The 24,094-nt window shown below is 39.8% G+C and overlaps 1 protein-coding gene across 3 annotated transcripts in view; it reads left to right on the top strand.

Annotated features, from left to right (window-relative positions):
• The window catches only part of paqr3a (progestin and adipoQ receptor family member IIIa), a 162,767-nt gene that overhangs the window by 327 nt on the left and 138,346 nt on the right, over positions 1-24,094 (top strand). The window contains exons 2-3 of one of the 3 annotated variants that reach the window (XM_082556080.1): positions 167-279; positions 20,056-20,193. The gene's annotated coding sequence lies outside the window, so the exon portion shown is untranslated. Of the gene's footprint in view, positions 1-166; positions 280-18,403; positions 19,046-20,055; positions 20,194-24,094 lie in introns of those variants that run through there. The other 2 variants (XM_082556079.1, XM_082556081.1) reach the window with 2 other exon arrangements.

Consider the following 24,094-nt stretch of genomic DNA (forward strand, 5'->3'; position numbering starts at 1 on the left):
AATGAAGAGAGAAAAATAAACAGCAGTGACGTTTGTAGGGTTACTGAAGTTGGGCTAGCTGGTATATAATGATGTGCTACGTGATCGCTAGCGACACAGCTATGTTAGCATAACATAACCAGTGGAGTTGGAGGATGAACGCTAACTTTTTTCCACTCGATAAAAGTTAACGTGAGGGTTCCCAATGGTCAGCGACAAATGCAATCGCATGGCAGGATGCTGTAAACAGACCAAACTTCAGTCAGGAGAACAACTGAGAGAATCCATCCACAATACGAGGTTAGTCATTAATATACTGCAACAACATGGGAATAGAGCAGCTGCAAGAGAATTCAACATTAATCAATCAATGGTACAGAAGTGGAGGAAGCAAGAAGAATGAGTTGAGTAAAGTTTGACTTATATGACTGTCTTGTTTCGCTTAATGTGCTTTATGGTCCGAAAAATACGGTAAATACTTGGAGACGAAATCTAAAATTGGTTCAGACTTAAATATAAAGTGTGAAAGTTTGCTGTGTTTTTACTGGTATGTGGTTTATAAGGAGTCTTATTTTCCTTCCATTTTGTCACCTTTTAAAGAGGAACAGGGAGCATGGGAGCTAGCTTGAGTCGGAGCACTTACTGTAAACTCCCAAGAGCTTCAGGGTAGTATGTGAGTGTGCATCTGCACTGCTGATAATGCTAACCAGATGCAGTCATTTCCATCCACCATTCCCTGCCATGCTTTGATCCATTTCCATATTGACTGGTCACCTTGGTCGTATGTGTCTGAAATGACCAATTAGTACCTTGTTTCCACTCGCCAACTGAGGAATCAGTGATGATGTGTCACTGCTGAGAAGGTGATTACTGAAAATTATAGGCCTGTGCAAGAATTCACTAGTCAGAAACGTGCTTGTAGAAACAGCAGTATTTACTTAGTTACAAGACTAAATATTTATATATGTATTTTTGGTGCAGCACATTGCTTTTCTGGCAAAATAAATTCAGTATGTAGTTATAATCAAACTATAGTATGATTATAACTACACTGAGCTCAGTCAACACTTCACATAGAGATTCACATACTGCAACACAGCTGGGCTCCCACCTCTCAGAGTGCAGCTCTTAGTCAGTTTTCTCTTAATTATCAGTGCCGAATATGCGACGCAGTGATGACTCAGCCTTTACTACCGCTTGACATTAGATAACACTATGAGAAGTTGAACTACAGTAGAACTACCCTAAGCATAAATGTGGTTTGTCAGATTGAATATGTTTATATGATATACAAACTTTTTGGTATAAGGTGACACTTCTTCACACCTCACTGTTCACTGTTCATTCCGGGTTCTGTTTTTTGTTTGAGTTGTTTGTGTCGTGTCAGAGCTTGATGCGCTGGTTTACAGCAATAGTGCAAAAAGTCTCTGTGTGTGAAAAGGATCCCTTGGTGTCACATTTAAATACATTTCTTGTGTCATTTTTTTTTAATATGCATGGTTACTGTTATACGAGCTACTGGTAGTGACCAAAAGAACAAGATCACGGATGCCGCTGCTCCTCCACATCGAAAGGAGCCAGTTGAGGTAGTTCGGGGATCTGATAAGGATGCCTCCTGGGCACCTCCTGGGTGAGGTATTCCGGGCATGTCCCACAGGGAGGAGGCCCAGGGGCAGACCCAGGACACGCTGGAGGGATTATATCTCTCACCTGTTATGGGAACCTGTTCCCCTGGATAAGCTGGAGGAGTTGGCCGCGGAGAGGGAGGTCTGGGCTTCTCTGCTTAGACTGCTGCCCCCACAACCCGGCTCCAGATAAGCGGAAGAAGATGGAAGCTTAGATGGATTGATGGATGGATGGTTACTGTTATAAACTGAGTATTTTAACTCAAACCAAGTAATGTACCTTAACCTAACTAAGTAGGTTTTGGTGCCTAATCTTAACCAGTGAGGGAAAGAAAACGTAAAAAGTAATTGAGTCCAAAGGAATCAGCAATTAAAAACAAGGTGAAGGCAACAACGGTACAAACACAACACAAATTATTGACACAACACAACATCCATGAAATGACCAACATATACAAGTCTTTTAATTCATTAGTAAACCCCTCATTGATGAAGCACTAATTAAATAATTTTCTGCAGCTATGTCAGACTGCTAATAAACACCATATTATCCAGACACCTTTTTGAGTTAGAATCTCATACAAAGAGCTGCTACTCACAAAATAATAGAAACTGCAGAGGCGGTTAACTGAAAAGTAAAAGCACAATGAATCTCATTATGCTATATGTTTGTTCCTGTTCTCTTTATTGTCACTGTCTAACACACTCTCCTCTCTCCGATTGGGCTGTCTCTCATTTCTCTCATGATTCATTTCCAATGTGCCCTTTGCAATTAAACCCGGGGGTTCCTCACTTAAGACCGACAGGCCAGGGGAGGCGGGTGTCAGCTGAGACCATCAGTCATGCATGGACGCTGCTGTGTGGCTCTGTGGATGTGATAAAAACCAAAGCAAGGCACTGCAAACAACTGCTGCTGTGCACGCACGCACACACACACGGATACACATAAACAGTCAATTATCAGTGAAATAGCACAACACTCTCTTTCTTCTGTATACTGTTTCCCTTTCAGCCTCTTCCACATCACGTCGTGTTCCCGACTCTCTCCCCGTCACTCTCTGTTCCCCTCCCCTCTCCCTTTCTCTCTGCAATCTCTCATCGTCGCTTTAGCACATTAATTGACTCATTATTCCAATTCGTACTCGGGGAGGGGGAAGGGCCCGTTGATTAACGAAGGCAGATGCCCAGTCTCTGCAGAGGAGCTCCGGATCGCTGTTGTTTGTCCCGTACGTTTACAGGAGTTATTAGAACAGCTCGAGACTGCTGGCTCGAAGGTAGAGGAACATGTAAATGTTCTGACAGTCACTGTGATGTGTGTGTGTGTGTGTGTGTGTGTGTGTGTGTGTGTGTGTGTGTGTGTGTGTGTGTGTGTGTGTGTTAAATGGGTGATTGTTTAATTAGCACATTAACGAAAAGATAACTGCACCAATTTGATTATTTGTGGGATTTGTGGAATAGTTATGATGAGGAGTGAAAAAGGTGTCGTTCACAGTGAAAATTAAGAATATGTGAAAATTGTGTGGTAAACAAAGATAAAACTGAGATGTGATCATCACTGTTTGTTTTTTGGGGTGATTTTTCTTTTTTGTCTTTTTTAACAAAACCTAGTTTGAAAAGTTTTGTTCCTTTGCAAATCCTCTGTAGAAGGAGAGGCTGTATAAACTGCATCCTTTAGGTCAGCAATGTTTGTCCATTTAATTCAGTTGTTTCTTTTTTCTGGCCCAAAATAAAAGTAGCAATCATGATCTGCCTCATTGCAGCATTGGTACACTTTTGATTTTTACATCTTTTGTCAGTTCATATCATTGCAGCCACATCATCTTTGAGTTTTGGATGCAACTGCTGCAACTGGTCAGACAAAAGAACAAACTTGTGACAAGCAAATGATTGATTTCAATAACAAATAATATATAAAAGTAGAAACACAGTGGTTAACATGCTTCCTTACATATTAAAAACACTGGTCAAATAAGAGACTCCCACATTTCTGTGTTAAGAGCAAATCCAAATCAAGATCTGTATAAATATCCAGTTTTTTCACTAGTTTTGCCTCATACTGCCACTACTGGTAGTATGAGGCAACACGTGGACCCCACAGAGGTTACACAGGTAGTCCAGCTTTTCCATGATGGCACGTCAATGCATGCCATTGCCAGAAGATTTTCTGTATCTCCCAGCACAGTGTCAAGAGCATGAAGGAGATTCCAGGAGGCAGACAGTTAACCTAGGAGAGCTGGACATGGCCGTAGAAGGTCCTTACCTCATCAGCAAGACTGGTAGCTAAGGACGAATAGGATGAGCACTGCCAGAGCTACAAAATGACCTCCAGCAGGACACTGGTGTTAATGTTTCTGACCAATGATCAGAAACAGATTTCATGAGGGTGGCCTAAGGGTCCAACGTCCTCTAGTGCCCCTGTGCTCACTGCCCATGCTCACCATGAAGCCTGATTGCCTTTTGCCATAGAATACCAGAATTTGCAGGTCCACCACTGCCACCCTCTGTTTTTCACAGATGAGAGCAGGTTTACCCTGAGCACATGTGACAGATGTGAAAAGGTCTGGAGAAGCCATGGAGAATGTTATGCTGCATGTAACATCGATCAGCATGGCCGGTTTGTAGTGGGATAATGATGGTCTGGATATCCATGTAGGGACACAGGAATCTACAGGCTGGGCAGCCACACCCTGACTGCCAGGTGTTGCAATGAAGTCTATCAGGCCCTACGTTGCAGTGGGTCCTGGGTTCCTCCTGGTGCAGGACAAATCGTCATGAGGCAAGAGTATGCAACTGATGCCATTGACTGACCCCACGCTCGCCTCAACTGAATCCAATAAAACTCCACTGGAACATTGTGTTTCAGAACATCTGATGTCCTGGAGCAGAGTAATGCCCTGGTTCAGATCCCTGAGGATACCATCGTTCGTCTTATTAGAAGCATACCTCGACGTCAGGCATGGGGGGGGGGGGGCATGCAAACTACTGAGAACTGTTCTGTTCTGTTGTGTTTTGGGCTGTCTTTGAATTATTCCTCTGATATTTTTGAGCAGTGCGAATGTTAGGAAACTTCTGAAATATCACCTTAACATGCTTTAAAAAATATCACAAGCCAGTCCATGTCCAAATATCCTTTATTTATGATGTGTAAATTAGTTCCAGATTAGCCCCTGTTACACCCATTAAAAGATATTAATGATACTTTGTAAAAAGCAAAAAGCAGATTTAGGTCAAATAACACTTTCTATTACCAAATAATTTTTTAAGATAATATTTATATTTATATTGCATATCAATCAGCAAAAACTCAAAGGAGGATATTCCTCCTGTCTCATGTCCCATCCCCCACCTCCATTCTCTGTCTCCCAGTCCGTCTTCATGTCTCTCTGTATGTGACGCTAGCATAAGATTTTTAGGCCATATTTTTAACCCCACTGTTCTGTAGTGACAGCTCAACATTTAGCTGCCCTGACAAGTCCAGTTAGCTACAAGCCCAAAGTTTACCTGACACAGGGTGGCCTACTTATTGTCTCCCGTCTCTTTTCTTCATCCACACCCCCACCCATCAAATCTACCACCATCACCACCACTCTTAATCCCGCTTTCCTCTTTCTGCACCCTCCTCATCTTCCTACATCCTATTTGAGGGAATTAGGAGAGAATCAATCATTCGTCAGGGCCTACATGTTGTTACAGCCAGCCTTACTTCCCAGCCAGGGTATCTCTCTGCTATCTCTAGGCGGACAGCATGGGATGGAAGGGCAGAATGGGAGGGGGGATATCATATGAAGAGACCAGGAATGCAAAGTGACGCAGGTTGGAGCTCTGGTGGCCGTTGAGTTCCTCTGACAAACTGACTGCAACACCCTGGGGCACTTTTTTTTCCCTCTCCTTTCTATATCTGTCCAATTCACTCCTGTAACATCCCCTCCACCACTACCACCACACTGTTCTGTCATTCAGCGAGAAGGGAAGCCATCATCATCATTGTTGCAGCAGCCAGTAGGAGGTCCTAGAAACCCAAAGTGATATGTCCGTCCATTTTTTGTTCTGTGCTTGTGGTCTTTCAGTGTTGCTGACTAAGCAGCCTGGACCACAGCTGTCAAAGGGAAAATCTGGCAATTACAATGAAAGATGAGGTGGAAGTGTATACACCGGTGTTATGAGAATACTTTGTGATAACTGAGCTTTAACAGAGGCTGTCTCAAAGGATCCACTTAAAAATAAATCACCATTTCAGCAGAGCCACTTGGAACTTCAGTGGATCCACCAAACTGACCTGGAAACTTTCACTATCGCAGTCAGTGTTGACTTCTCAACCCAGATCTTTACTGTTTTCTCTGGCTTTCACGTCGGTAGCTAAAAGCTAGAAGGTTAGGCAAATAGGAGGAGCAAAATGGAGTTACAAGGAGCTCTCCTATCAGATATCCATCAAGTCCATCAGGCAGACACATAAACAGAGCTTCAGAAAATATTTAAATGTTGGTTAGAGACAATGTATAAAGATGGACAGGCCCTAAGTGAGACACAGAGCACTGGCTCCAAAATGCTGTGCTGTGATGCAAGACTGGGTGTGTCTTTGGATTTTGCATTAACTATTTGTACATGCACATGGATACAAGAAGTCATGGATACATTTTTGGTTTATTTAATCATTACTGTATCCAAATGTTTTAGGCACTCATTTACAAAGAGTAACAGAAACGAGTCCTGTACCCACAAATCTACTGTAAATGGAACTGTGTCCCTACAGGAAGTTGAGTGTTGATGGGAATTAATGCAGCATAAAACTGTAATTCATAGTAAGTAGGATGTGAAAAACATTGGTCATTTTCTTATTTGGAGCAACCCAAAAGAAACCACCATCTTTAAAGCTTCAAAATTCATAAAATTGTATATTTGCCATAAATTTATTTATGCGTCAAAACTAAACTGTAAAAATATATCGAGCTTGTGTCAAAAACAGAGCTTAATTCAAAATAATTTATTGATTTAGAGCAAATGAACCAAAGACACAAAATACTAGTTAATTTGCAGGTTTAGGGTTCCTGCGGTAATCTGCAATATAATGGATTATTGTACCAACACGACTATGGCATCTCCCCCAAGTTGCAAAGATGTTTCTCTTCCCATGAGTTGTACTGCTTATCAGTTTCTAACAAACAAACAAAAAAACAAAATCTTTTTGTCAAGTAAATAAATAAATAAACAATGTTTAAATCATCTGACAATGTTAGGACCAAGTAAGTGCATTGTCACTGCAGTGGTTGGTCGACAGACAGAAAATTGTTCCTACATGAAACTGCTCAGAACAACCTCTGTTATCTGTTTTTCTATAATTACATGATTCAGTATTTCCTGTTCGTGCCATTTAGTTTCAGTATATTTAAGACCAAGCAGACATATCTACAGCTGATATCTCAACAAACACCAAAACAAACTAGATGGATAAATAACACCAAAGGTTAGAGGGAAAATATCTAAATGAAATTTGTGCTCAACCGTATCTGTATAATATCTTTAAATAAAAAACGTTTTCTCTCCTTTCTCACCCAAAATAGACCAAATAGGCAAATTCTCCCTAAATAATATCTGTTCCTCACAGAGGGCAGCAGCAGTCGAGCAACACCACATTAAAAAAACGTCCTCAGCAGTCGCTCCAGTGTGCAGCTAATCGGAGTGAGTATGTTGTTCTCAGAGCTAATGTCACCTTGCTATGAAGGCACATATTGCGCAGTGTGAGAGCAACTGGTTTTCAGCCCACACAAACAAAACAGATGTTGTGGGTGTCAGGGGTCGGTGTGCAAGCTGCACGGGCCTTAATCAACTATTTAAACAGCTGAGAGCTAATGACGTCATTACAAACACAGATTAACAGGAACTTCAACTCCCTCTGGTGCAACTGGACACATTTTCATTTGAATTATTTGTGTCGTATGCTTTTTAATCTCAGCGACGGGCCCGCATTATCTGTGCTTATTCTTTGAGTGAGTTTATCTTTGTTTGTTTGCATGTTTTGGATTTTATACATTATATCCCAGTATGTGCATAGTTTAAATATGGTTTCTTTTAACTTAATATCCAAGCACAAGTTAGTGGGGCCATGTCCTCGGTACTGCGCTCCTCGTTCTCTCCAAAATGTTTGAAAACCAGCCGTTTGCTAAAGATCTGGCAACAATTCAGCTTTTTATTAACCTATTATTGCTTTTTACAACCAGCAGATTTTTATGATTAGCTTTGAAATGCTAAAAACCACTGTACAAGAAAAAAAAAAACGTATGTAATGCCCAACACTACACACATCCTTGTAGCCACATTGGGGTTCTTCGGCACTCAGTGTACAGTTCAGTTAAGTTTGCTTTCATCAAAATACCGGTATTATTGTGGATTGCAAATCTGTGTGGCTTGGCTCCAAACATTTGGAAGAGGACGCTGTAAAGTTTTGATGTAGCGTACTGTTTCTGAAATCCTCCAGGCACGCCAGCTAAATGTACATTAATAGTGACAGCTATTGAAGTAGCATCAGGGTTAAAATGAGACTTGGTTCATTGTTAAATTTAATGTAATTTACAGTAAACCACGTCACACACGCCTTAGTAAGGACACGTGTGAACTCCATCAAATACGTATGCAGTACGACCAGCTGCAAAGAATAACCGCCCACACCGTTTCAGTACCAAAATCGGCACTATGCTTGTTTAGTAAACACCGACTGTATTTGGTATTTGCACTGCTGCAGACCATAAATCTGGCCCTAACAGTTTGCTTCCATTGGCTCAGATTCAGCACTCTGTTGAAGTAGGCTAAGTTGCTTTCATAAGGATATGTTTGGTTTCCAAGTGCTTCTGGCTTAGCAACATGTTAGCATTAGGCCACTTTTCCCAACATCCGATGAAGAGTAAAGACCTTTAAGAGCTTTTATGATTGGCTTTACAGGGTTTTTTGTTTGTTTGTTTGTTTGGTTTGTTTTCTTCTTTTTTCCTAGAAAGGGTTTTTGCTAGCATGTGGCTAAACCTCCCTCCAGATGTTATAGCATTCAATATGAACACGGAGGACCAGGAGGTCATTTCTTTAATATAACAGGACACAGGGTTTTGATGTTTATCCCAAGACATATACAAACAACTGCAGAAAACATCATTTAAAATATCCTCATTGTCTCCAGTGGTAAATGTTATGTTTTTTAATTGTCTTATATGACAAAATAAATATATGATTTCCCATGTAACACTTGGGGAAAGTGGTTTTACTGGATTTCAGTCAGTCTATTTCTTTTTCATTTGTGAAGTCAGGAGGTTTGGATTTATAACTAAAAGTGATCAGTTTAATGTGGAATATATATATATATATATACAGGATAAATTCATGAAGGAACTCTTTTTGCCAAACTTCTCGCTCTCTCAGAAAAGTCATCATACTCAGTGGCACGAGATTTCTGCTCGTCTGCTGCTAACAAGCTAGCACTAGCATGTGCTAATATAATTGTTTTGGAGCATCTTCCACCAAGTCACCACCCTCCTCCCCCCCATGCTTTATCGAGACTTGCAGATGGTGACCCACTCTAATAATAGTCACTTAAATAGGACATGACTTTCTGATGCGCACATATGTTTGGTTCCTGCTCCCTCCCTCTCTCTGTCTCTCTCTGTCTGTCGGTCTTTGTGTTTGGCCCATTTGTTTTGCATCTCACTTTGTGCGTTGAAGCGCTGGCCGCTCGAGGATCTTCCTCGCTTGTCGTATGCTCTGACGGACGGCCTGCTCATGCAGAGCAGCCATGGTGCTGATGCCGGGCATGAAATGAAACATTCTCTTTATCAACTTGGCATGTCAACAGAGAGAGAGAGTGTGGGCTGAGGGGGGAGAGACGGAGAGAAAGGAAGATTCTCTGAAGACAGAGGAGAGGGTACAGAGGGGTATCCAGACAGAGAAAGATATTATCACACATGGCTAACTAGCCATGAGCCCGGTCAGGGAAGTCATTTGACAATGCATGTGCACATATGTAAACACACACACACACACACACACACACACACACACACACACACACACACACACACACACACACACTGTTGCTTCAGACTTGTGCTGTGCTGAAATCAAAGCCTCTCCTCAGCCCACGTGGAGGGAAAACCCTTTGCCATGACAACACAATGTTATTAAACTCATAAAAAGGATAGATTTTAAATTCTCTTAAATGATTTTATGTTCTTTAAAAAATATATTATAAATAAAAGTTACACCAAAACCAAATCTCAGCATGTTCCAGACACTCTAATCAGATTTCAGTTTTCAGTAATGCAGTAATGTAACAAGTTACTGTACTAAATTCAGTAATCACATTACAGTTACAATTATGTTGTTACTTCCATATTTTGATGTATTGTATAAAAGCTGCTAACAAAGGCTGTGATGAGCAGTCAGACTTGTAGCGTTGGAGCCTCCATTTCTACTATCTATCTATCTATCTATCTATCTATCTATCTATCTATCTATCTATCTATCTATCTATCTATCTGTCTGTCTGTCTGTCTGTCTGTATAAATAATATATCTATAGATATAAGCAGGATTGTACATTTTACTATGGAGTGTACTGCAACTATGATGTGAGTACTCCATAGTTGGGTTTTGAAGAACAGTTTCTTTGATGCCCTTTTGCTGTCTATAGTTCAGTACATTGAAAGCAGAGCCCAGTGCACAGTCCCTGCTTCATGCCCACAATCTAGTGATTGCTCCATTTTCCTTTGTCAGTGCAAGCTGCTGCTTCAGACTGCTAAATGCAGAATATATGTAAGGAAAGTTCAAATTCACTCTCTTTTAATTCTTTCTAGTTATGAGCAAAGAGCATGACAAGGATCTTACATATGTCAGAGATTATAATGTGTGCCAGACAAACTGCACTCGTGGACATGCCAGAACCTCGTGGAATGATCCCTTGGTTATGACAGAGCCCTTTTTATTTCCCTGATAAGACTTGACTGTGGTGGTGGTGGTGGTGTGGCGATGGGTTGTAATGCTGACTCCGACCAGAAGAGGGCTCCCTCAACCTCTGGAGGCCTTAGGAGGGTTACAGCTGCAGTGAAGGGGCATGTGAGTCAGGAGAGGGTGAGCTCAGAGAGGGTTTATCGGCTGGAAAATCTGAGTGGATAGATCAAAAATACTAATGCTGAGGGAGAGAACGTGCATGTCTGCACAACCACTGCTTAGCACAGAGAGGCTCCCTCCACACTGCTCAGTTCCTCAGCTGGAAACTGGGATTCCAGGTGTGCTGGGGAAAAGAGCACTTTGTGTTTTGTGGAAAAGTGATGTTTCCACTTAGAGTTTAAAAGTGCAAAAATTACTGAAACTGATCTACCAAACTGATAAATTGGTCACTCAGTGGGGACTTCTGGGGAGGTCAGTGGATGCCACCATCAGAGCAGTCTGGGTGTTTTAACGGCTCCACCGTGGGCGACTCCGATCTGACACACCTCACATCCCTGTCTATTGGAATAACGCGGGGGTGGTGTGACAGAACATGTTTCCCCCGCTGATATCTTGTTCCCCCGCCGGCGCCATCCGACAGTCAGAGTTGCCGCTCCGAGGAGAGCAAGGCTTTATAATTGTAACCACATCCAATTAAGTTTTCAATTCAGCCCCCTATTAATCAGGCCAGTGATCAGAAAGGCAGAAGCCACAGAGCATTTCCTGCAGAGACCTGTGAAGGGAGCAGTGTCTGATTCACAACAAGAGGATCGTTTCTGAGGGGAATATTTTTCTGCCTCTCAGTGTTTGGGCTTAAACTGCAGGAGGGGGGATGTTAATTCTGTGCCACAAAAGCAACCAACCGTTAACAGAGAGTTACATCCTGTTTAAAAGTTGTTTCACTTTATCTCCTTCCTTTTTCATTAGTTTATGTGCATCAGATTGTGGTTTTGGAGGAGCTTTTTCTTGTTTTATGGGTTTTTATGTAACATTGTCAGTTAAAATCACGTTTTGTTTTAATTTGATTAAACTTGACATTTTTAAAAATGGCTGCTATGCCAGACTACAGACACCTGACAGTGTTTCTTGAACAATGCATCTCATTACCTTATGACCATTTGTGACCTTTGTTTAATTGCTTTATTTTCCACTGTGTATTGAAAACATACCAATAATCACAGTGGAAGTCCAGCAATTTAGTATTCTACTTATCAGTAATATGACTTGTGAGAAACAGACAAAAAAAAGGTCAAAATTGAAAAAGCAAAGGCAAAGATATTCTGACTTTTAGCTCTCAGTGCAGAAAAAGCTTTCACCTGGAATTCTGTCCCAGTCACACCAGTCAATAGTCACAGCATTGCACTCTACGTTTATGTGATTATGAAGCAGAAAGCTTCAAGGCTGAAGAATGAAGCCAAGTCAAAGGTGACAAAAATTGCAGTTCCTCTAACGTCCACTTGAGGCTGGATCTAAAAACCAGTTCCTCCCATTTTAGACTCACATGTTTCACTATCCAGCGTTTAAAACATTACAAATCATGTTTATAGACTCATACAAAAATGTTTTTGCCCATATTTGGATAGTTTCCCCTGTTAGAGCTCATCTTTTTTCATTTTGGGTTTGGCCGCTTTAATTGACAGCTGTCTCGACACGGGCAGGTAGTATCTGTGAGCCAGTCACTACTAGACCTCTCCACTGTATTTGCTCTCAGTGGCTTTTTGAACATATTATTGACAAATAATATGGTTTGTTGTCCACTACAAATCATCCAAAAGGTTTTTGCTTCAGGATAAGTGAATAAAATTCTAGTATTATTTTAGTCTGTCCCTTAATACTAATTAGCTCTTATTTGCATCTTTGCACTTCAATAATACAGTTTATGGATGCGCCTGGTTAGCCAGCTTCATAGCAGATAACTTGGCTTCCAAATATATTGACGTCTTGGTCCAAAAGTTCCACACAGTGGCGCCTGAAATGGAAGCATCAAAATGACAAAACCAATCCAAAACCAGTACTTGTGTCATGGTTGCTGTGTCCATTATTCACCTCTGCTGTGGCCTGGTTCTGTTGGAGGTGTCTTCCTGTTCAAAGGGAGTTTATCCTTCCCACTGTCACCAAGTGGAGTTTTCTCTCTATTACAGTTTTTCTCAGTCGCTTTGGTGCATTTCTCACAACAGAATTGAACTCTCCACCACTACTAAGGCACTTCTCAAAACAATTAGTGCAAACTGCAAAACATGGTGGATAACTTGCAAAAGTGAGTCACTCCATCAAAAAGAAAAGTCAGGTGTCCAAAATAAGTTGTCAATGCATCAACAACAAATCCCTTGAGCAAAACAGACAATACATTCATCAAAAGCAAGTACTGATACCAAACAAAGTGTCAGGGCTGTCACAATTACAAGTCATTACACCAGCACCTTTGGTCACAAAATCAAATGGTTTGAACATGTTCTCATTGTGACGGATTTCTTTGTAGGTGCTTCCCAATGACATGTCAAGTCTGGACAGCATGCATGGCATGTTGAAAACCATAAATTGTAAAGGAAAATCAAGACACTCCATATGCACTCTTGATAATATTTAATTGAAACTGTTCACAGCATTGTGCAAACTGGGGAAATACAGTAAATCAAACATTTTACAGCAAACATAAACTCACTTAGACAGTAAACCTCACTCCAGTGGTTATGAAACAAAAAAACAAAACTGAAAAACAGACACTGCTGCATATCAATCATTGATATCTAGACGCTCCCGTCTGTCTGCCCACATATTTGCATCAACATCACAGCGAATGTCAGCTCTATCGATGCATCGGGGAAAGTATCTTCTGGAGTGTCAACTCCACTCTCTGCAGGACTCTGCTGTGATGTCATCACAAGCTGCATCCATAGCTGCTAGCAGGGTCATTTGGGTATGTGGATGCCTGTCATATACCTTCCACCTCCAGGAAGAGAAAAACTCCTCAATTGGATTTAGGAATGGAGTGTAAGGAGGAAGAAACTCCATAAGTATCCTATCGTGTGCTGCAAACCACTGCCCGACTACAGCAGAGTGATGGAAGCTAACATTATCCCAAACCACTACATACATTGTCCGATTGTCACCAGGATCATCCCTTTCATTTTGTGGGATTAGGTCCCTATAAAGAGCGTCCAGAAAAGCCAACCGGTGTTGTGTATTGTATGCACCAATACGAGGAATATGGGTGTGAACGCCATTTTCTGAGATTGCTGCACACATTGTAATATTTCCTCCTCGTTGGCCTGGGACATCAATGGTGGCTATTTCTCCAATGTGATTTCGTTCACGCCTTTTGCAAGATTGAATCCCGCTTCGTCAAGATATACAAACGTGTGCAGGGGTTTCATGGAAACTCCTTAAAAATAGGGTTTTCAAAATGGGTGTACAAAGTGTTTGACAAGATGTTCAACAATTTTGAGTGCACTGACACAAGCAATGCAATGAAGACTATTAGTTGTAAGGACAATGACTATTCAGCCGGTACAAGTATAAATAATTGTGACATTCATGATAAAAGAAAGGAGATAGTGATGAATAGGAAGTCAAACGTGACCATTCTTTAGATATTTGTACTCACTCAACTGCTTCATGTCCAAAGGCATTTGCCTTTGGACGCAGTGAACGTGAAACCGCCACAGGGTTGTGCCAAAACGACTACATGTTGTGGTGGTTGAACTAACTGTTGTGCAATGTTTAATTCTGTTGTGAGAAATGCACCAAAGCGACTGAGAAAAACTGTATTATCAGGTCTTTACCTTGTATTGTAAAGTGCCTTGAGGTGACTGTTGTTGTGAAAAATTCACATTGAACTTTTAAATTAACGAGCATTTAAGCTAACATGTTTAGCCAAGGAGTCACACGAGCAGACATGGACCGAGACACTTCTTGTCCATGACGGTGAATCAGAGGGTAATATTTCCTGAGTATTTAATGAACTCACCTGAGACTATATTGGAGATATGTTACAGAAGAAAAAACTATAAACTGCTGTATAACTATAAAACTGTAGCGGGAGAAACAAACATTGTTTTTCCCTCTAATAGAAAATTAATGTCCAAGAAAACAGGTTAATAAATTGATTTTTGCTTTCTGAAATGCCACGAGCCTGTGCTGAGATTTAATCAGGCCATCTCTGCCTGATAACTGATACCCAAATCCCAAAAAGGCTTTGCCCCCGATATGACACAGACATTTTGCTGGTCATATCCAAGCCCTGGGTCTTCATTTGATATTATTATTGTTATTCAATTTTATGAGTGGGAATTTCCTTCAGTTTGACCGTTCCTCTTGGGATTGTGTTGAATGTCATGTAAGTGTGGAATGTGGACAATAAGCTGTACATTATCACTGAAATCCTTCGGCCATAAACTATGTGCCCATATGTAACCCAAAGCCTTGGGGTGTGACAGGGGAAGTGTATTGGGACATGGTTATAATCACGATCCATCTAATGCAGGGGTGCCCAATCCCAGTCCTCGAGAGCTACCGTCCTGCAGCTTTTAGATGCATCCCTACTCCAACACAGCTGAATCAAATGGTTTGATCTCTTCAGCATGCCATCATGTTTGGCAAAGGCCTGATAACAAGCCATTCATTTGATTCAGGTGTGTGGGAACAAGGATGCATCTAAAAGCTGCAGGACGGTAGCTCTCGAGGACTGGGATTGGGCACCCCTGATCTAATGGATCAGGCTGATCTAATCCACAAATAGTTACAGTTGAGCTTTGAGCTGCTAAATCCACACGCAGCTGACTGGCAAACAATAACAGAAATTGAAGTCGTTGTGGCGAGCTACCTTTTTTGTAATCCCCGTGATGAGTTAAAGTGTAGGAGAGAAAGCTTTTTGTTGTTGGACAGATTGTAATCTACGTGACAGCGGGGGACAGTCACCCCAGCTTTGATCTGAACCACCGTAACGCACGGTGCATTTATCGCCTCACTGAAAGAGGTTTTAGTTTAATCTAAAATATTTGTTAGCATTTAAATGTTGGTTAAATTTGATGAACTCCTGCTTTTAAAAGGAGCTTTCAGTTATCTTTAGTTTGATTACATTTTCATTATCAGACTGTAGTTTGGGGGGGTATACTTGAGCCCAGCTTACTTTTGATTCCCTCCAACTTTTTAAACCTTAGATCTTCATGTTTTACACATTTAACTTCACTGACGCAACAGAGGGTCACTCATTCTTATTACAACTTTTTATTTAGTTCATCTGTAAATTGGACCATGAAGGAAAATTTAGGTGATCGCAGAATAAACTGCTAACGTCTAACTAAACCGTCGCTGCTCGCTGAAAACGGCAGAACCCTAACAAACTTTGGCTAAACCCAGCAGTCCTGATGGGAATCCAAATCATTGACATTGAGGAATAGACACAATAATCACTTTAAGTAAAGTCCAGCGAGTGATAAATAAACTGAAGAGTGGTAAGTCACTGGGCTCAGACTGAATTCAAGCAGAAATGCTCAAGAATGGTGGAGAGCCAATCTGCCGAGTGTTATTTAACACCTGTTCAAAAGTTTGGGGCCATGTGGACTCATTCCAATGTAAAAAAAAGAAAAAAGAAAAAGGAGACAAAACCTTATGTGAACCACAGAAGCATGAGCTTAATAAACCACTAAAGAAAATTCTACAGAAATTTAGAAAAGTAAATAAAGTTTATACACTAGCCATTATGTGAATAGAGCTGAATACTGTAAATGGTGAAGCCTTAAGTCTCAGTGTGTTCCTTGATTCCGCATAGACAGATTAGAGTAAGCGCAACGTAAAATAAAACTTTTATTTTGGTAAATCTTGCTGCCAGCACTTGAATGTAATTTAACACTGGAGAGTGTTATAGTATAGCCAAGTAAGTTAAAAAGATCAATGATAATTAAAAAATCTAACTTGATTAAACATCATACTATATAAGTCTGTACACTGGCTAATGTAATATTATTTATTTCATTAATATTATTGATAATTTCATTGAATACTATTCATTTGTTATCTTTGATGAAAGCTCAGCTCTAATGGGACAGCAATGTGTAGGTATGCATGTTCTGAACCCAGCAGTCTCAGTGCGATAGGAGGGCAACAAAAGGTGTGTGTGTGTGTGTGTGTGTTCAGTAATACACGAAACAGATTTAACTGCATTTGAGGAGAAAGTGGTGACAACATGGCTGACTCATAAGTCTGCTGTCGCTCAGCATGTGAAACAGGGATAAGCCCTCAGCCTGAACAATAGACTGGGCCCCCTGTACAGGCATCTGACATGCTTTAGCTCAGATTAGTGTGTAAAATATAGGTTATCCTCCGAGGTGACAAATGGGCTTCATAGAAGTCTAAACAGTGATACTGATTTGACACAGTGCTGCTGTTTTAAAGCTCCCCCATTATAAAGCTGTTTATTTGTGTATTTGATAAGCAATATGCAAATAGACACGTGCCATAAACCAAGTTCTTTATTGCATGCTTAGACACGTAACCCATAAACTGAATGAAATCATTAAAAAATATTTGTTATTTTTATAGTCGTAAGATCAAAGTGCAGATGTTTTAAAAGTTATCTTATACTGAACAGCTACAAAAAGATTAGAGCTTTATTAGCGCCAAGAAATACATGCTCTTAGTGGGAATGGGACATATTAAAGATTAATCGTCACTACAATAATGTAAAGTAAAGCAACTGGTCACAACAATTAATTTAAGCCATTCATGCTCAATAAGTCAGTAACTGTACATATAATATTAACTAGGAAAAGTAGCTCTATTGTTTTACTACCCGTTGCTTTTAATTCACACATTTGAATTTGTGATAGGGGGTAATTAGGATCTATTTATTATTCACACAATCCCTCATAAAAGGCTAATGAGCATTTGTTTTGACGACAGTAAAAATGCAAGAGAAAACGATTTATATTTGTTAGCACTCACAGGTCATTATGCTGCAGCTATTTGTCAGGGGCGTAGCATCCCCGGCTTGATCTGAGTCAGGGAGAGAGATCACTCATTCATTCTTCCTCTTGGGACAAAGATCCAGCTGTATTTCTAAGAGACATTATTATTATTATTAGTAGTAGTAGTAGTAGTAGTATTATCATTATTGTCATTGTTGTTGTTGTTGCTTTTATGGTGTATTTGTTTATGGTTTATACTACCTTTAGTTTTTCCACTGACGTAATTTAACTGACGCTATTATTAGTTTTTGTGTAAAGCTTTAAATGCATTAAATAAATAGACAAAGTCATGTTTTTGTCTCTTTGGAGTCTCAGAGCCATAATTTAAAGAGAGAGTTTGATGCACAGATTTATGAACAAGCTCTACGCTGTCTTTGGCTTAGAGCCATGTCAGTCAAATCATAACTGCCCCAAACTACATTTTTTAAAAGCGTTTTTAAAACTTCCTAGGTGATTTATGTTTTGTTTTGTTGTTTTGTTTTTAACTCACCTCCAATGTATTTTAAAATGTCTATTTTGTGTAGTTAATTAAATAAATTGCAATAAATAAATAATTTATTAATGACTTTTAGAAAAATGTGATGGAAAGGAAGATGGAAACTTTGGGGTGGAAGGGGCACCCTAAGGTAAGGGTTACGGCAGAGATACTTGTCACACTACAAACTTAATTTTTTCATAAATTTTTAACCGGTTATGTTAAGAAAATTTCCCAAAAAAACGTTTTACTGTATTGAATTAGCCATTAAGAGCTAAAAGAATATATTCAAAACATTATATATATAAGAATATATTCAAAACAATCAGTGTTGCCAATTTAGCGACTTTGTCGCTATATTTAGCGAGTTTTCAGACCCCTTAGCGACTTTTTTTCTAAAGAAAGTTGCTAAAAAAAGACGTGAAAGCGTGTATTGCTTTTACTCTCAACAAGCAGCGGGTGCTGTAACGCAGTCAGTTCTTCTTTTACTCTTTTACTCTTATGCTGTTTTGTGGATCACAAGGTTTAAAACTACTTATAAACACACACACACACACACACACACACACACAAAGTAACTCCACCAAAGTGCCTATTTCGGGTCACTTGCCGGTCCAAGCCCGGGTAAAGGAGCAGGGTTGGAATTGTGACATTAAAAAAAACAATAATTGCTAAAAGAAATTTAATTTGTAGTTCTAAATAGACTCTAAATGCATTTAGGACGTTTTTTACTCACTTTATGTCTCTTCCACGATGTTATTTCTCTCTCCAACAACATAGGTTACAATTAGATTAGCATGATCAATTATGCAAATTAGGCGATGACGTCATTTAGCGACTTCTAGCTACTTTTAGGACAACCAATAGCGATTTTCCTTACTGAGGAGTTGGCAACACTGAAAACAATGAGTTTTTTGCATTCCAGTGAATTTGAAGTCAGCTTGCCCCACCCCTTAGCTAGCTTATAATTTTCTGGAAGCTCAAGTTTGACAACCTGGCTTAGTCTGAACTGTGTCCAGAGAGAAAAAATGTCGACAGGTAAGACGTACCAAAAATAGTTCAGTAAAGTTAGCATAGTGACTGCTGAGTGGAAAATACGTTACATTTATGTAGTTAGCTTGTTTAGTTAGCTTAGCTTAGCTAGCCTGAGCTTGCTTGTTGATAGCTTAGCTGAGATTCACACTAGCTAGTTAAATGTACAGGTGTTACTGCATGGCAGCCAGGAAGGCTCTGTCAACTGCAAGACTTGATACATAGGATACATGGTCATTCAAATATAAGTTGTGAAGTACAACTTAAAAATGACTCGTTTGACTCACTGAATCCTAAAAGAACATATTTGATGAAAGTTTTAAATATAACTCCTACTAATCATTGAGACAATACTTTTACCAGAGAAATTAGCTGAGAAAATAACATGTAAACAAAACAAGTTAACCTTTGAGCATTTTTCTATATTGTGTTACAAAACTGCAAATATGATAAAACGTACAATATAGAAGATATGGAAATTAAAAACATTAAAACAATGAGCATTTTCATGATGGTGCAAGCCTTTAAATTATCCCAGGTATGGCCTAAATAATACACGATCTGACGAATGAGCACTTTCATTTACATTTCATTTGACAACTTGTGCCACTGTTCTTGATGAGGATGCTCCTTCACAATATGTTCAGCATCCATCGTGGTGGAAACAGTGTAGAAATAGTGTGTGGAGTGATGATTGAGGGGAAATATCAAAAAAGCTCTCCCCTCGATGCAGCGCCAAGACATTAATGGCTCAAAGGTGAGAGGGCCGATGAACTAGCATGTCTCCACTCTCCTGGAGGCCTGCTGGCCTTCACCTGTTCCCTGTCCTCTACTCCTCCACCGAGTTTTCCCCCCTGCCCCGCAACAGACGTCTTATCAAACGTGACTGATTGCTGTAATCTGGACTCTAGGCAGCCATTAAGCAAATTACCTGAATCATTGCAAGGATTAGTCTCATTAACACATGATTAGCATCAAATTAAAATAATGAGTGTTTAACTTGTGATGTCTTCCAGTTGTTGGAACAGCTTGATCAGCCACACCAGGCTGACAGAGGGGGCAACCCTGCGTGTCAGGGGTCCTAAATTGGCAGGGGCCAACCGTGGTGAAGGGGATGGACCTTCACTGGATTACCAAGAGTCGGCTGGCTGAAGGTAAACCTTTAATCTCAAGGTATTTTGCTGAAACATGTCACCCCAGGGGTTGCATTATAATTTGTACAATGTCCAGTTTGCCAAACTCAACACCAATATACAAGTGTCAGATTTGACAAGAAAGCTGTCCAGAAAAAAAAAAGGAAATATGGCATTTATTTTATGGATTTTGTATTTATTTGCACAAAATCAAAAACATTAATGCCAAATAACATCAAAATACTTGGTTAAAGCTGTGTGAATGCCGAGCCCAGAAGCCAGACCCTGAACTTCAACAGGTAACAAAGGCAGTGATGAACAGTCAGGCTGCAGCCTCCATTTCTATCCGCTGATGCTTCTACAGTAGAATCACTGTAGTGATAGCTTCAAAGTGTCTTTGTGTTGATTTTCATTTTTGCTGTGTGCCATCAGCTTTGTGTTCATGCCTAAATACTAAGAGAAAGATCATGCACACCCTGATTGGGTAGGGATTTGTGTTGGTGTGTGGGCCTGTAGCCTGAGGTTTATATTGTTAAACTGTAATTATGAGACACTGGGTTTCAGGCCATTTTACAGACAAATGTAACATGGAGTATAATAAATTACTTTGGTAAACTGTTCTCTTTGGAGTAACTGATTACTTCCACTGCATTACTTTAAAAGAGGACATGAAACACTACACATATAAACGCTAATTTACACCATTGAGTCCTGCTCTCAAAAACTGACATAGATGTAACTCTGTCTGTGAAGCTGGACTTAAGAAATAAGTCCTTAAAGTTAAAGTTTAAAAAATGTTTAGCACCACCTTCAGTCAGTACGGAACGTGACTTCATATGGTTGGTTGGTTGGTTGGTTGCGGCTAATAGCTAATGTGGAGCAGGGAAATTATTTTACTGCTATTGTTAAATAATCATCATTATTACCATTGCATTAATAATATAATCTGGAGTTTATATTGCATTCAGGGGTTGAACAGTGTGTCTTTCAGAAAGGCTAAAAGTAACAGGACAGGAAACAGGCTTGGAGAGTTTTGCAGAAGTGGAAGTTATTTTGAGCAGCAGGCTAAGACGAGGCTTTAACAATGTAACAGATAGCTTTAAGAAGGCCTTAAGCAGTTATGACTATTTTATACACAATGCATATCTGTGCTTATTAAAGAGTTGGAGCTCGGTCAATTAATTGGGGGTCGGAAGCTTTGTTCGGCGCGATGTTCGGACAATCTATTGTGCAAGTGACTTGGAGCCATAGAAGGAATTGCAATACATGCTTACAAAACACTTATATATCAGGTCATTTTATATTAAGGTTTTAGTAGAGGTTCTTGGTTAAAACATTTATTTAGTAGAAGACATACACATAGTCTCAGTGAGCCTCTGTCCTGGTGAAAGGTCAGAAGTGCAACAGGTGAATTGAGAAAGAGCATGTGAGGTCGTGACACACACACATGAGTTAAATTTATTTAGAGGAGAGATTAGTCATGTCTGGTTGTAACTGCAAAAGTGTCTCGGTAAAAGAGGAACCGTCCTTGTTGTCTCGGCAAGAAAGAGGAACAATTTACTTTAAGACAAGAACGGAAAGTACCAGCCATGAAAATAGAAGATGATCTTCTGGGGGAAAAGTCATTGTAGTGTTGATCTGATCTATGTATAAAATGTATCTGTGACGCATGAAGGGGCGTCAGTAAATCAAACCCTGATGCTATAAAATATCTGTTCATGCTTTGATTAAGTCGAGGACTACTGGCTGTCTGCGTACAGAGTGTCTTCCCACACGTGTGTTCATTAAAATCATTGTTGGACCAAGAGCTTCTGGACCATGGGTGGTTTGTACTCTCCTTCCTCAATTGTGAACCTTAACACTAACATAAACTAATGTAAGTCTAACTAGTGACAGAATCGATTATGAAAAAATGACACCAAGGGGATGTTAAAACCGAGTATATACTGTCTGCTTTCGCTGTCTGTCTCTTTAGCAGTAAGGTTGTTCAGACTGACAGAAACATATTTTTCCTCCTCTGGCCGAGTGTACCGAGCGACAGGATCAGTGCTATTTTATACAAGCAAATTCAGACAGTTTACAACATAACAGCTCACTACATGCACATCACACCACAAATGTAACTACGTTTCTTACTGAAGCACAAGCACAAATCACATCAGCACGTCTGCAGTGCTCCGAGGAAGAGATGCCCACTTTTTGGAGACCTTGTTTTTTTCCCCCTCACATCATTTCACTGATTAAATTACTTTATTATATTAGTGATCAAAAGCGAAGCCCACATGTATGTGAAGGAGACTGTAATGTGGAGATTTTTATTTCCCTGCAGACATACTGATGGATCTTAGGATTTCCAATCATCTTGGGTAAGAAACAGTTTTGTTTTTTGTGTTTGTGACCCCTGTTTGGTGAACCCTCAAAGCAGAGCCAATGAGACCCCAGTGAGGATGAGACCCAAAGTGATAGCTTACCAATAATATTATATAATGAAATCGAATTTGCTAAATTCTTATCAATTCCCATCCATCCCTAATGAAAAGCAAAATAAAATTGTGCTTATTCATTAGTTATTTTCTTCCACAATTTAATTCATTATTATGACTTTATTGTTATTATTGTATTGTTGAGATATCCTACTGTGAGATGTGATATAATGTCACTTATTAATTCTATTAGGTCAATTTATAATTTAAAAATTTAAACAATTGTGAGTTAATAGTTGTATTTATTATGTATACATGGATTAAAAACAACAACAACAACAACAACAAACCCAAGGCTGTATGACATCTATTTTAAAACTTGCTGGTAACAAGATTTAGAAAAACCTTCGACTGTTCGTTCAAATCCCGGAGTACGCAGACATTTAGCAACATCTGTCAAACCATAATTAATCAACATTCACAGATGTTGCTTTCTTTCAACCTGTTGACATTTCCCCAAAAAGCTCTTGGAACAGAGAACATCAGATTACTTTAATAAATACCAAAATGTTCCACATTATCATCCATACAATCCACTATCAGGCCCTTTTCACCTCTATGAAGTGAAGATGAGCAAATGTCCCGAATCAGCAGAGGAGTGCAGTGCACCTTCTGCTCTTATCTCAACAGAAGATTTATTTTAATACCAGAAATGCATATTTAGTAACCGCTAAGTGTAGTTAAAAACTCTAATGCTAACCTGCTGCTTGGAGATTATGGACACAGAATGATAGTATGTTTTATCAGAGGAGCGGGGGAGTGTGGATGTCAAGTGCTCGCCCAGATGCACGATTTAATACCATACACACTGAGTACAATTCCCTTTTTTTTTGTACTAATGAAAACAATAGCAGCACTAAACACTTCAGCCCACATTTAATTTAATCTTTGAGGGATTATCTTCTTCGGCTAATGTCAGAGTGTAAGAAGCCCTGTGAATATTAAATACATTTCCTCTGCAGATGCTCCGGCAACATTGTCAGGATAATGTCAACAGATTTTTTTCTGAGTTTCTTCATATGGGTGGAATTACTTCATGAAACATTTATGGGGAGGCGTTTGCCTTTCCTGAGTTTTCCATTAAACTTGAATGTCATGACACGAAGGGGCGGGGTTTGAGGATAAAATTTGTGTTAATGGCCTTGTGTTCCTTTGGCTTTGGCTAAATTAAAGGGCTTAGCAAATCCATCTTAACCGTGACTATACTGCCACGGGGTGAAGGGAGGAGAAACCCGCTGCAGCATTGTGCAGGATATTATATCTTAGAATAATCAGCTGAAGCTCTGATTCAGTGTGTGGTATGAATTGAATAAATTCATGCATTAGTTAAGTTTGAAAAACTAACACACACAGTTTGATCAAAGTTGTTTTTTGATTGTTCTGTTTGAAAGGGAACCTCTTACACTTTTATGCATGTTTATATATGCACGCACACGTGC

This window comes from Aulonocara stuartgranti, assembly GCF_965226115.1.
Source record: "Aulonocara stuartgranti genome assembly, chromosome: 12".
NCBI classification, from domain to species: domain Eukaryota; kingdom Metazoa; phylum Chordata; class Actinopteri; order Cichliformes; family Cichlidae; genus Aulonocara; species Aulonocara stuartgranti.